The following is a 14,255-nucleotide window of genomic DNA, read 5'->3' on the forward strand; positions in this document are numbered from 1 at the left end:
CCCAAACTCTGGGAATCCCTCCATACTAATCTTAAAGACCTCATGTCAGTCCCATCATTTCATGCTCAGATTAAAGATCATCTCCAGTCTAAGTCAGTTTGTAAATGCTTTTCCTCTGGGCAAATCATCTAATTCTCCCACTCTCCCCTTCACCAGTCTGTCACATTTGTCTTTCTCACATTATTTTCTTACACTGATACGTGACATCTCTTCCACCTTGCATATATTGTATATAGTTAATTTCTGTCAGCCCTTACTTTTACTGTCTTTTACACTTTGTGCTCCAGCCCTTCACAATTTAACTATCTTCTTCTTTTTCCCTCATTACTTTAAATATCCCTTCCTACTGTCCTCTGTACTGCATACATTATTATTATTATTATTACTATTATTATCACTATTATTATCACTATTGCTGTTATTGATTCTTTTCTATCTGCACACAACATTTTGTTTGTATTCGTAATACTTCTTGTTCACGTGCTTGTTTACTGTCATTTATATTTGTCTGGGCTGAGACTGAAATAGGTCCATTTGGATCAATGTTCTACCCCAATTACCAAATTGAATGATGGAGCCATCTGCACCAACTCCAACACGCAACTATTTTAATTTAAACTCCATCTGAACTACATGGGTCCAATTATTAGAAATTCACTTAAGGTTACATCAGCTAGACTGCAAATATGCAGGTCAGTCCACACAGAAGATATGTACACTTTAAAGTCTGCCATGTACTGTCTATAAAAGGAAATAAATCTTGAACCAAAAATGGAAGAAAAAATAAAAATAAATACTTAGAAAGTCCTGCAGTCTATAATTTTAATTACTGAGTTCAGGACCTCCCGAACTATTGCACTTTTTTGAGGGATATTCACTTACACATCAATTTAAATCAAAAGACTGATTCCAAACACAGTTTCCATTATGCCATTTCATAGAGTGCCACTTGGTATCTTCCAATTAAAAAAAGAAATTGTGTGTCCTACAGTATGCAATGAAGACAATCTCCATTGCAACGGAATAATATGAGCCACTTCTAAACTGTACACTTGAAATCAGTCTGGCCAAATGTTCCATGCAAACATTTGGAGGAAGCTGAATTGTTAAGGCTCAAAGAGACATCTCAAGCTTCTACTGTTATCCAGCAGCCACACATTATTTTTTTAGTCATCACCACAGGTCCTTTCATTCTGTCCTACCCCTTTCTAAACATAGGGAAGAGTTCTGGGGACAAAGCTGTATGAAAACAGTGAGCCAGTGAACTTGATGTAGAAGGGTTGTGGACATCTTGTCAGCTCATTACTCCCCACATTTACAAATGTTATGTGTAACTTAAATTATGATTCCCTCCAGTGTTGTGTCACTGGTGCAGCAGAGCAAAAAACTTTTAGCTGAGCAGGGCAAAGCATTTTAACCTTCCAGCCTTTCTCTCTATATACTTTTATGGCAGGATGAAAACTTTAACTCTATTTCCTTGTTTCGTGAAAAATCATGACCAAAAAAGAACCAATGGTAATCTAGCAGTAGCACTTTCCCCAGAGCCTAGAAAAAAGAAAGTGAATTCTCTTTCAGTGCACATGATGCACATCTAATCAAAACTAAGCAGGAGATGTTGGATCTCAAGGCCTATGGCAGGAAAAATCATTGGGTTCTCTCCAAAAATATTTCTTCCCTTTTAATGCCCACCCATTGGCAGTTTATCCATTGTGTATGTTAAGCAGTCATTTCCTTCTAGTCCTTTGGGTATACCAATGAAGAAGACATTTTCCTTCTGCTGAAGTCGTATTCATTGATTGCTGGGCTTCTATTAGTTTGAGCCTGGTATACATATCTGCCATCATGTGTCTGTGTGGCATTAACCAAGGAGCCATCTAACTCTTTTAATTGCTCCGAGTGGGAGGCAAGGACATCCTCCATTCCCCCCCAATCCGCACTCTCTCTTTTCCATATATCCTTCCAGTGTTGCATTTATTTTCCTTAATTTTGCCATTATAAGCTCAAACTTAGGATCTGTAAAATTGCCAGACATAACAGCCATTGTCCTTCCTTACGGTACCAAGACAGAAGGGCCTGATGATGGGTGTGCGGATTCTTGGGGAGCCCGATCACTTCTGTCAGTCCAGCTAACCAAACCACATTTTTATCCATCAAACCAGAGGAAAAGCAGCACCTAAACAACAGATGCAGCTTATCCTGTCAGTAGTTTAAAAAGTTCCAAGTGCAGGTGCAACTTATGTATAATTTCTTCCCAGGAAGTGTTGGAGCAGACAAACACATTTCACTTAGCCTTAATCTTAATCAGAAGTTCCAAATTCATATACATTTTTTTAAATGCCAGAAATGTACTGCAGTGTAGAAGTTTGTTTGCCATACACTTGTCTACAGATGAGTAGTACTATTTTTATACATAAAAGCAAGGTAAAACCTGTAAGGAAATAAAGCCACACAGTGAACCGCATGAACTGATTTATTAAATACAAAAATAATGTTAAAACAATAGTACTAAGCACTTTCACCCATTAACATCAGGGCATCATCAGAGTACTGAAGAAATAATAACAAGATCATCCTTTATATATGTGCATGCCTAATAAATCAATTACATTGTTAAAAACTGATTTGATTGATTAATTACTAAATTACTATTAAAATAACTTGGCACAGAAAAAAACACCAGTAACCTCAATTACTGTAAAAATGTATCAATATTATACATAAATAGAAAATAAAAATAAAATAACTAAAATAACTAACTAATCATGTGTCTTATAACCCATCTAAAATCTAAATACCATTATAAAAGTATTGGGATATATATATATATATATATATATATATATATATATATATATATATATATAGTAATAAATATTATAAAAAAAATGTCAAATAAATCAACAACAATTACAAAAATTGTATAATAAATATACATATATATATATATATATATATATATATATATATATATATATATAAAATATTAAATGTAATATAATATATAAATGTAAATATGTTCTTAAATTATGTATCTGTACGAATATACCAACATTAATGACCTTGTAATAGATCATATAAAATGTGACCTGTATTTTAAAATACTAGAAATAGATACAAAGTCATTAATACCAGGCAAAGTACAGGCATTTAATCTAAGTTGCCAAAGGCATTCCTTTGCCTCTAGCATTGTCTTCTCATCCCCACCCATATGTATATTCTGAGGAATTCTATCTATAATAAAAAATAAAAATCGTTTGAAATTTGGATATCTAATGCTGTGCATATATAGGGAACTTGTGGTCTTATGCTTCTTAATATATCTCACATGCTCAACAATACGTTCCCTTAACTTTCTAATTGTTTTTCCAACGTAAAATGCAGAACAAGCTGAGCATGTTGCTAAATACACCACCATCTTTGTGTTGCAGTTGCAATACCCTGGGCATCTAATGGTTTTTCCATAATTAATAATAGCAATGTAGGGACCATCATTGATGTATTTGCATGTATGACAAGTTCCACATTTACTCATTTTAGACATTTTAAAAATGTTCTTACAAGTATTCGTCTCATAAATGTCCTTTAGATTCCTACCTCTACTGTATGTAATCTTAGGCTGGGAGCCAATGGTTTCTGATAACTCAGCATTGTTAATAAAAACACTTGTCCAGGTCTCCCTAACAATGTTAACAATGTGATGTGATGTGTCATTCTAGGGTAAGATAAAAGTATAATTTCTGGACAGATTGGGATTAACTTCCAACATATTATCACAACCATATTTTATGATGGGTCTATATATTTTAAATCTTTTAATATAAATTTCCCTTTTTATAGTACATATAAGTTCATTAGGGTATCCTCTGTCTAGGAACATGCTAGATAATTTTTTAATTTCTGCATTAAATATATTGTCATCGCTGATAATCCTTGACAGCCTAACCATTTGCCCTTTAACCAGATTCCTTTTTTGATAGAAAGGATGACAACTATTAAAATGTAGAAAGGAATTAATAAAAGTTTTCTTTCTGAAAATATTTGAATGAAATCCATCATCACTGTAGGACAGAATAAGATCAAGATATTCACAACAGTTTTCATGAATATTACTGGTAAATTCAAGAAAATCAGATGTTGTTCTTAAATACTCTATAAATTCAAACAACTCATCCTTCTTGCCTGTCCAAAAAATAATAATATCATCCAAATATCGTAAATATAGGGATACCATTGGCCAATATATTGATGTAAAAAGTATTTCAGTTTCCCAATTAGCTAACACCAAATTGGCATATATTGGTGCACACCTAGCACCCATTGCCACACCTGTACTTTGCCTATAGTATTCCCCATTGATGTAAATATAATTGTTCTCCAACACTGTTTCCATTAAATCGGTCAAAAGTCGGCATTTTGTAACATTCATGCCACTGTATTTCAATAAACTGGCCTCAAACATTTCTAGGCCTTGCTTGTGAGGAATTACAGAAAATAAATTAACCACATCAATAGTGGCCATAATCAAGTTGGAACCAGTTGAAATCTTGCTTTGTCTAACTAAATCCAAACAGTGCCAAGAATCTTTTAAAATGTGTGGTAAATTCTTTAACGTTTCTTTACAATGAACATCAATATAGGATGCAATAGCCTCAGTTTTCGAACCTCTGGCTGACACAATTGGCCTAAATGGTGGATTATCAACATCCTTGTGTATTTTGGGGATGCCAAAAATACTTGGAGTAATAGGAAAATCAACAGTAAGATAAGAATATTTCTCTCTACTAATAGTACCATCCATAAGATATTCATAAAGTAACCAATCCACCTTAGTATAGGCCCTCAACATCTCATACTTAGTAACTTTTTTATAAGTATTCGTATCACTAAGCATAATGGTCATTTTATTATAATAATCAGTATTGGTCATTATTACCACACCCCCACCATTGTCTGGTTTCATAACTCAGAATTTATCAGATGTAGTAATTTCTTTAAGACAGAACTGCTCAGCTGGTGTTAGATTCTCAACCATATTTTTCTCTTTCTTCAAAACTCTTCTTATCTGTGTCTCACAACGTTTTTCAAAAATATAAATCATTGGATTATTTGGTGGTATGAATGTACTACTTTGCTTTAGTGTAAAATAACCAAAATCTATCGTACAATCTTTATTATTAGAAAAAAACACTTTCAAATTCAATAATCTAGTATATAATTTTAAATTGATTAAAATTTTCCCAATATCAAGCTTAAAAGATGGTACAAAAGTAAAACCTCTTTTAAAAAGAGTTAAAAAATCATGCCCAAAATGTTTGTCAGTGTAATTATATAAACTGAAACCACCCTCAGAAACAATAAAACAGTTGTGATTATTGTTAAAAGTATCCGATTTTTGGGAGCACCTTAGTTCATCATAAAACAGATAGTTACTGACATTAGTACCAATAATGGAAGCATCAATATTTACACTGTGACTCAAAAAGTTAAAATCATCATGAACAATAGAATTACTATGCTCCCAAACACCTATCTGTGCCAAGCATTGTTCCCGTATAGTGTGTTGTTGTAATGTCTGTTCTGTTGTTGATGTTGTGCACCGTATCTGTTGCGTAACCCCTCCAACCTTCTCAGGGTCGGTGCTTCTAAAAAATCTCCCTGACCTTCCTCATAATCAAAATGATCAAAATTATCATCATTTCTGTTTCTATTAATTTGTACAGGTTTCTTCATTGTTTGGTGTTGCCAAACCACCTCTACCATGAGTATTAACATCCACTGATTTTGTAGTCTGTTTCATATTTTTATATTGTTTGAAATGTATATAAACTCTATTATTCTTATAATCATTAGAGTCCCTACATAATTTATCGTTTTTAATGTCCAAACCTATATTCGTAAACTTGTCCATTTCCTTAAAAATGTTTTCCAAGCGAAATTTGTTATGCTCGAACAACAAATCCCGTCTAATACTTTTATCTAACAGCATTAATTGCTCATTTAGGACTGTAAGCTTGGAATTATTGTTACGTATAATAAGTTTGACCAACTCAATACCAGTTTTATCAAACAATTCAAGTAATTGATCAAATAACACAGTACCTTCAGTAAAACCATATGACAGTTTAAAAATACGAAGTCCTTTTGGAACTTGACCCAGTTCCAACGACCTTTCCAAGTAAGCATTATCCATTTGCAGGGATTTAAAAGTTCTAACAACCCTCTCGAACTCTTTAAATTGTTGGTTAAGACTACCCATGTCTTTTAAGTTAGAATTCCGGTTGCTTGAAAGTGTTGGTGCAGCCAAGAAAACTTTTAAGTCCATAAAACTGCTACCTTCGCTAGTTGAAACGCCTTCAGCACTTCCAGTACGTCCGTCCCTAGTGTTCAGAGCCAAATTAGACGATGGACCTGCAAGTCTCGCATTTCCTGTATTGGCACCGCCTCCTACGGAGCTCCTTGAACCATTACTAGCTGACGGTTTGTGCAGGCTAGTATTGGGGGTGGAATGAAGTGTATATAAACGTTCCTGCGATTCAGTAATTAGAACTTCAGCTTCAGTAGGACTCTTTTCACCCCTCTCTTGTTGCACTTTAATAAGGCGTTGTGTAATTTCCATATGTTGTACTAATAGCTGCTCCATAACGAAAGTGGATTGGTTACTTTATGAATATCTTATGGATGGTAGTATTAGTAGAGTGGAATATTCTTATCTTACTGTTGATTTTCCTATTACTCCAAGTATTTTTGGCATCCCCAAAATACACAAGGATGTTGATAATCCACCATTTAGGCCAATTGTGTCAGCCAGAGGTTCGAAAACTGAGGCTATTGCATCCTATATTGATGTTCATTGTAAAGAAACGTTAAAGAATTTACCACACATTTTACAAGATTCTTGGCACTGTTTGGATTTAGTTAGACAAAGCAAGATTTCAACTGGTTCCTACTTGATTATGGCCACTATTGATGTGGTTAATTTATTTTCTGTAATTCCTCACAAGCAAGGCCTAGAAAAGTTTGAGGCCAGTTTATTGAAATACAGTGGCATGAATGTTACAAAATGCTGACTTTTGGTCGATTTAATGGAAACAGTGTTGGAGAACAATTGTATTTACATCAATGGGGAATACTATAGGCAAAGTACAGGTGTGGCAATGGGTGCTAGGTGTGCACCAATATATGCCAATTTGGTGTTAGCTAATTGGGAAACTGAAATACTTTTTACATCAATATATTGGCCAATGGTATCCCTATATTTACGATATTTGGATGATATTATTATTTTTTGGACAGGCAAGAAGGATGAGTTGTTTGAATTTATAGAGTATTTAAGAACAACATCTGATTTTCTTGAATTTACCAGTAATATTCATGAAAACTGTTGTGAATATCTTGATATTATTCTGTCCTACAGTGATGATGGATTTCATTCAAATATTTTCAGAAAGAAAACTTTTTTTAATTCCTTTCTACATTTTAACAGTTGTCATCCTTTTTATCAAAAAAGGAATCTGGTTAAAGGGCAAATGGTTAGGCTGTCAAGGATTATCAGCGATGACAATATATTTAATGCAGAAATTGAAAAATTATCTAGCATGTTCCTAGACAGAGGATACCCTAATGAACTTATATGTACTATAAAAAGGGAAATTTATATTAAAAGATTTAAAATATATAGACCCATCATAAAATATGGTTGTGATAATATGTTGGAAGTTAATCCCAATCTGTCCAGAAATTATACTTTTATCTTACCCTACAATGACACATCACATCACATTGTTAACATTGTTAGGGAGACCTGGACAAGTGTTTTTATTAACAATGCTGAGTTATCAGAAACCATTGGCTCCCAGCCTAAGATTACATACAGTAGAGGTAGGAATCTAAAGGACATTTATGAGGTGAATACTTGTAAGGACATTTTTAAAATGTCTAAAATGAGTAAATGTGGAACTTGTCATACATGCAAATACATCAATGATGGTCCCTACGTTGCTATTATTAATTATGGAAAAACCATTAGATGCCCAGGGTATTGCAACTGCAACACAAAGATGGTGGTGTATTTAGCAACATGCTCAGCTTGTTCCGCATTTTACGTTGGAAAAACAATTAGAAAGTTACGGGAACGTATTGTTGAGCATGTGAGAAATATTAAGAAGCATAAGACCACAAGTTCCCTATATATGCACAGCATTAGATGTCCAAATTTCAAACGATTTTTATTTTTTATTATAGATAGAATTCCTCAGAATATACATAAGGGTGGGGATGAGAAGACAATGCTGGAGGCAAAGGAATGCCTTTGGCAACTTAGATTAAATGCCTGTACTTTGCCTGGTATTAATGACTTTGTATCTATTTCTAGTATTTTAAAATACAGGTCACATTTTATATGACCTGTTACAAGGTCATTAATGTTGGTATATTCATACAGATACATAATTTAAGAACATATTTACATTTATATATTATATTACATTTAATATTTTATATATATATATATATATATATATATATGTATATTATACAATTTTTGTAATTGTTGTTGATTTATTTGACATTTTTTTTATAATATTTATTATATATATATATATATATATATATATATATATATATATATATATATATATATATATATCCCAATACTTTTATAATGGTATTTAGATTTTAGATGGGTTATAAGACACATGATTAGTTAGTTATTTTAGTTATTTTATTTTTATTTTCTATTTATGTATAATATTGATACATTTTTACAGTAATTGAGGTTACTGGTGTTTTTTTCTGTGCCAAGTTATTTTAATAGTAATTTAGTAATTAATCAATCAAATCAGTTTTTAACAATGTAATTGATTTATTAGGCATGCACATATATAAAGGATGGTCTTGTTATTATTTCTTCAGTACTCTGATGATGCCCTGATGTTAATGGGTGAAAGCGCTTAGTACTATTGTTTTAACATTATTTTTGTATTTAATAAATCAGTTCATGCGGTTCACTGTGTGGCTTTATTTCCTTACTATTTTTATACATACTGTTTTCTCATAATCATGACCCACCTTCTGAACAATGCATATTAGCCTTTTTTCTGTCATCAAATACAATGCTTCTGGAACATTTCCGTGTTACACATTTGAAATATGCAGATATTTGAACTGTGACTCACATGTTTTAGGTGGCAGTTAGGAATTGAACATGGCCACTACATGCAAGTGTGTAACTTGTGTTCATGTGCAGATTTTTTTTTCCAGTCTGAAGTTTCTTCCTGCAGGTTCTTTTCTGCCTGAATAGCTACCTTCTGGGCATATATGCACACAGTAGGTATTTTATAATTTCAAAAGCATATAACAGTTTTTTCCCCATCCCCTGCTTCCTGAACTAAACATGGCTTAGCCTTGGTAACTTAAAATCCTTACTTGACGAGTTATTACAGTGGTCACCTTTAATTCTGTAACTGTTAGGACACTGTTCAGAGTTTAGGGACTACAACTTCTTGAAAAGAGAAATGTATAAGTACAGATATAGTGTATGTTATGGCCTCTGCATCCTTTTTGAGGTATTCTATTAGCAAGTTATTGGACGCAGGAAAGATGGGTTGTATTACTGATTTTTTTTTTTTAATTTTGTTAGCAGAAGTTGTCACGAGTGAGAAGGTAGAAGTGACACTGTGTGCCAAATGTTGTCATGTTTGGTGTGGTGGGTTTACTACGGCAGTTGGCTTCACCTATTCAGTATGAATTAAATATGTGTATATATATATATATATATATATATATATATATATATATATAGATAGATATATATATATATATATATAGATTGTATTCTGTTTCACCTGAAAGAGGGCAGTGTTGTTTTTTTTTTTTTTTTTTGCCAAGCTGTATAAGGTTATGGACTGTTGATCTGTACACTGGTACAACTGTTGGTATTGTTGTAGGCTGTTTTTTTTTTTTTCCCTATATGACACTTATCTATGCTTTATCGCTAGAGTGCATTAGCATCTTTTATTTCTGGTGGCAGCCATGGCACAAATGCTAATATGATTAATTTTCTATGTGAGGGGCTAGAGAGTCTAATATTGTGAGGACTTTTGTGTTAAAGTGCACTATTGTATCATCGAAAGGTAGTCGTTTTAGGGGTTTCCAGTTGCTATGACAAATGTTTCCTTACTGATATTGATTGTATTTCTATTTTATACTGGATGTTTCTATGAATTTTGATAATTTTCTTGAATTAACAGACAGCCAGGACCCACAACTTCAAAGGGGCTCATGGCCAGCTAACAAAACAATTTAATTTTAATTTATTTCATCTGCAGCTATGGTGTAACCAAAAAAAAGTTTCTCTTTCTTTTTTTCACAGATTAAGAACCAACAGAAACAAGGAAGCAGTAAACACAGTTCCACCCCCCCCCCCCAACAGTCAGAACTAGCAGACGCAGTACAGGAAAAGGATGCACCAAGCGTGTTTGCTACAACAGTTTATCTAGCACTTAGTGACAATGAATAAGCCTATTAGCTGTTAAAGAGCTGCTTTCTGTAGTACAGAGTTTGATTCTCTCAGCCTTTGTTTGTCTTCTCTGTGACTCTAACCAAGTTACTTCACCAGACAATACTGTTGGGATGCTCCTGAAAAGGGGCCCATATGTCAAGTGGACTGTCCCAGGCTGTTAGCAAATGTAAATTGTCTTTAGAATTCCTGCAAATTTCGCACTGGTGTTAATTTGTGCTTCACTATATGATATTTGATTATGAATGCAAGATGTCTCGTAGTTTAATGAGTTGCTAGATACATTTTCACTAAATGTGAGTTTCAAGGGAAGAGAAGGTTACTGTTTCTCATGCTAAGTCTGTTTTCAATCCAAGTGTATTTTGCTTTGTTTTAAAAAAATGTCTGCCAGTGTTTTTGCTGTAAAAACTGAAATAAAAGTTTTAAACAAAATTCAGATAGCTGTGATAATTGCAAAAGTAAATATAATAGTATGCAGATTGACAGGTTTTATCAATACTTTATAGCAATTGAAGAGAGGCACCCAAGTAATGGGATACTGGTATGGCTAGCAGTGGCCTGGTTAATTATCTTGCAAAAGATTCCCTTTGACCACAGTCTGTCTCTGTTAACTCTGGAAATGTATACTGCAACAATACAACATTATCAGTAATTCAGGTATGTCAGACCTGAAATGAGTGATGTCAGAGGAGAAACCAGGCAGCACCACCACTTTCAGACAAATACTGAAAAATCATTTCAACTCTTCCTGGCTGTGTAGCTGCTCTATAACCTAACCTTCTCCTTCTCCTTATATGATAACTAAACTCTTATGCTTTTTGCTACTGCTGATGGATGATAGTTTCTCCCTAATTATTATTTTTCATCACTTGTTGATACTGGTACAATAATGCTGATTAATATATCTCTATTTATACCTCTCTGATTGAATTCATCTGGCAACCAACAAAATTCCTGCTTTTATGTATATGTTCTGTATATATTACTATATAATCACTACGTGCAACACTATATCTACTTTTGCACCAGTTAATGTTTAATATTTTCTGTATCTATGTTCTTGTCAGAGGTTTTCTCCCTGGGCCTCCACTGAAAATGGGCTCCTTTAGGGCAATAAATAAATAAACAAACAAATGCATAGCTATTCTTGATGACAGACAAAACATAGGGAGGTCAAACTGAACTTTAGGTGTCCTGCAAGCGTGTAACCCCCTCCCCCAAAAAAATAATCCCTGGGATTCATTAACAATTATGCTGACTTTGCACAAAGCCTACACACCTGCAGTATGTTAGAGCAATGAGCAGCAGCGCTCATTGAGTATGCATGCTGCTCATTGGGCTTAAGCGATTCCAAGCACTGTTTGATAGCCAGTAACAGTATTGGCATCCATGAAATGGTGCTGGAAGCATAAGCAAACAATGGAAACAAAAGTACTTGCTTGTACGTAAACGTATTATGCAAGCAAGCACAGACAGCTTATATGAAGTAAAGGCAAGTGACTTTTAAGCATGTACACACAGGATGTGAAATTGGGCTAATTTACAGAGAATACAATGTGAACAGTGCAGGGATAATTATGAGGGGATGGTACATGGAAAAAATGTACGCAGTTAATTCATTCAAACGTGATGATACCAGAAAGAAACTTTTTTCAACAGGAAGATATCCATATTGATGGTAATATTAAATAGTCATGTTTTCAAGTGTTCACCCACATACATAATTTGAACATGGAAATGCTAACAATGGATGTGAGAGGGATACAATGCAACATTGCAATAAAGGGAAGTAAATGTGATATTAATGTTGATAACATGCCAAGCTGAGATAATAGTTAGCAAGGACAGTGGTTACATTATGGGCCACCTACATACGGTGCAGTTATTGAATATGATACATATTTACAGGGAATGTATGTGTGATAACTGACTGTAGTGCTGTGTCCTCAATGCCATCTTGTATAAACAAAGCATGAGCTGTACAGCAGCTGTACCATGCACAACCAAAAGGGACATGTTTTAACATTTATTATTGGACAACCATAGATATGAAGGGTTATAGTAACACTGACACGTCTTAGACAAGCATGTGTTTTATATACATGTGCATCATAAACAGTGATAAAATAGCAATTAAAATACACAAGTGACAAATGGCAACACAGATTTTATGACACTGCAGCATTTCAAAGTCCTACAAGGTCTCCATTTGTAAACAGAGCACATCTAATGCAGGCTTATACTGGGCAACAAGACATTACAGCGAACACTGCCATAACAGCATGTAAACAATACAAACACATGTATTATTTGCATTAATAATAAACAAAAACTGAGAATAATAACTTCATTCTGTGTTGTTTGTGTAATATTAATACATTCACAGAATGTTACCCTTGGCTGGAATTAACAGCAAGCTATGTAAGCCATGTAACCCCACCAAGCTTGACTCTAGACGATTGTCACTGTGGAGGTAACAACCCAACCCAGTTGCAAAAATTGGAAAAGGATTGTTGCGGATGGATGGATGGATGGATGGATGGATGGATATAACCCCACTGACTACAAATATATACGAGTAACATGTGCCACAGTGGAATTCTTAACAAAGCTGTGAGTATCCACCTATGTGAAGTCATTACATCATATAATTCTATTGCAATCTGCATTTGGTAAAAGGGCTGGGGGAGGTTTCTGCCACTGTTATTGTAGGACATGCAATGCTTACAGTCAGTCAATGTGAATTTTGAACACCTGACTATATGACAAGAGAAGCTACATGATATTGAAAAGAATGAATGAATAGACCATGGTGCCACTTGTGCTACACGTGTGAGGCATTTTGGTCTTTGAAGCCATGCTATCATTTTAGTGCTGCAAGGGAGACGTGTGCCTGTTATTTCCTTAAACTATTGTTATATGTGTGCTTTTCATGCAACATTGCCTGCAGGTAGGTATACTCAGACACATGAGATGCATAATACAGTCACCACTGTGATGGAAATATAGCAATCAAGCACAATGTGTGGATAATTCCGGATTCAAACACATGCCTTGCTAAAGCACAAACATACAGAACATAGACTCGTATCCTTACACCACAGGAAAACCTTAGTAGTTCTAATAGAAAGGACATCCCATGGCATCATCATTATTATGGAAAACGTTTCTGTGGAAAAAGGAGTAGAAATCACTATAATAGGAATACCCATCCACACATGTACACAGCAAATATCTGGCTGACAAAATTGTTACCCACCTACACATTCACAGACATAATGACACAAGTGAATCTAAGGAGTACTGGCTGCATCTGAACAGACTACATAAGATCACAAGGTACAGAACAGTGCCCGATTCATGCATGCCATAAGAGGTTCTTTTACATTTGTGACAGTGCTCATTTGAATGGATGACATCACCATTCTTTAATACATTAATTTTCATCTAAAAATGTATGAAGGTGGTTGAAGTATACAGTAACACTATACAGCTACACATACTACGTGCATTACAAGCCTTCTCTATACAGCACGACAATCAAACACCTACAGACAGTAACCTATCATTGCTGGATTAAAATCCCCTCACTCTGTACTTATACAGTACAGTATCATCAACAGCCATTACCATAGGGTAACTCATACAACCACTTTGATGTGGTTCTTTTTTTGGATAGCATAATGTAAGCATCGTATTTCCAAAAATGTTTAGTGCCTGGGGGTAATACAATTCATAG

Source organism: Protopterus annectens, chromosome 3.part0 (genome assembly GCF_019279795.1).
Source record: "Protopterus annectens isolate FY-2018-M chromosome 3.part0, PAN1.0, whole genome shotgun sequence".
In the NCBI taxonomy this organism is placed as follows: domain Eukaryota; kingdom Metazoa; phylum Chordata; order Ceratodontiformes; family Protopteridae; genus Protopterus; species Protopterus annectens.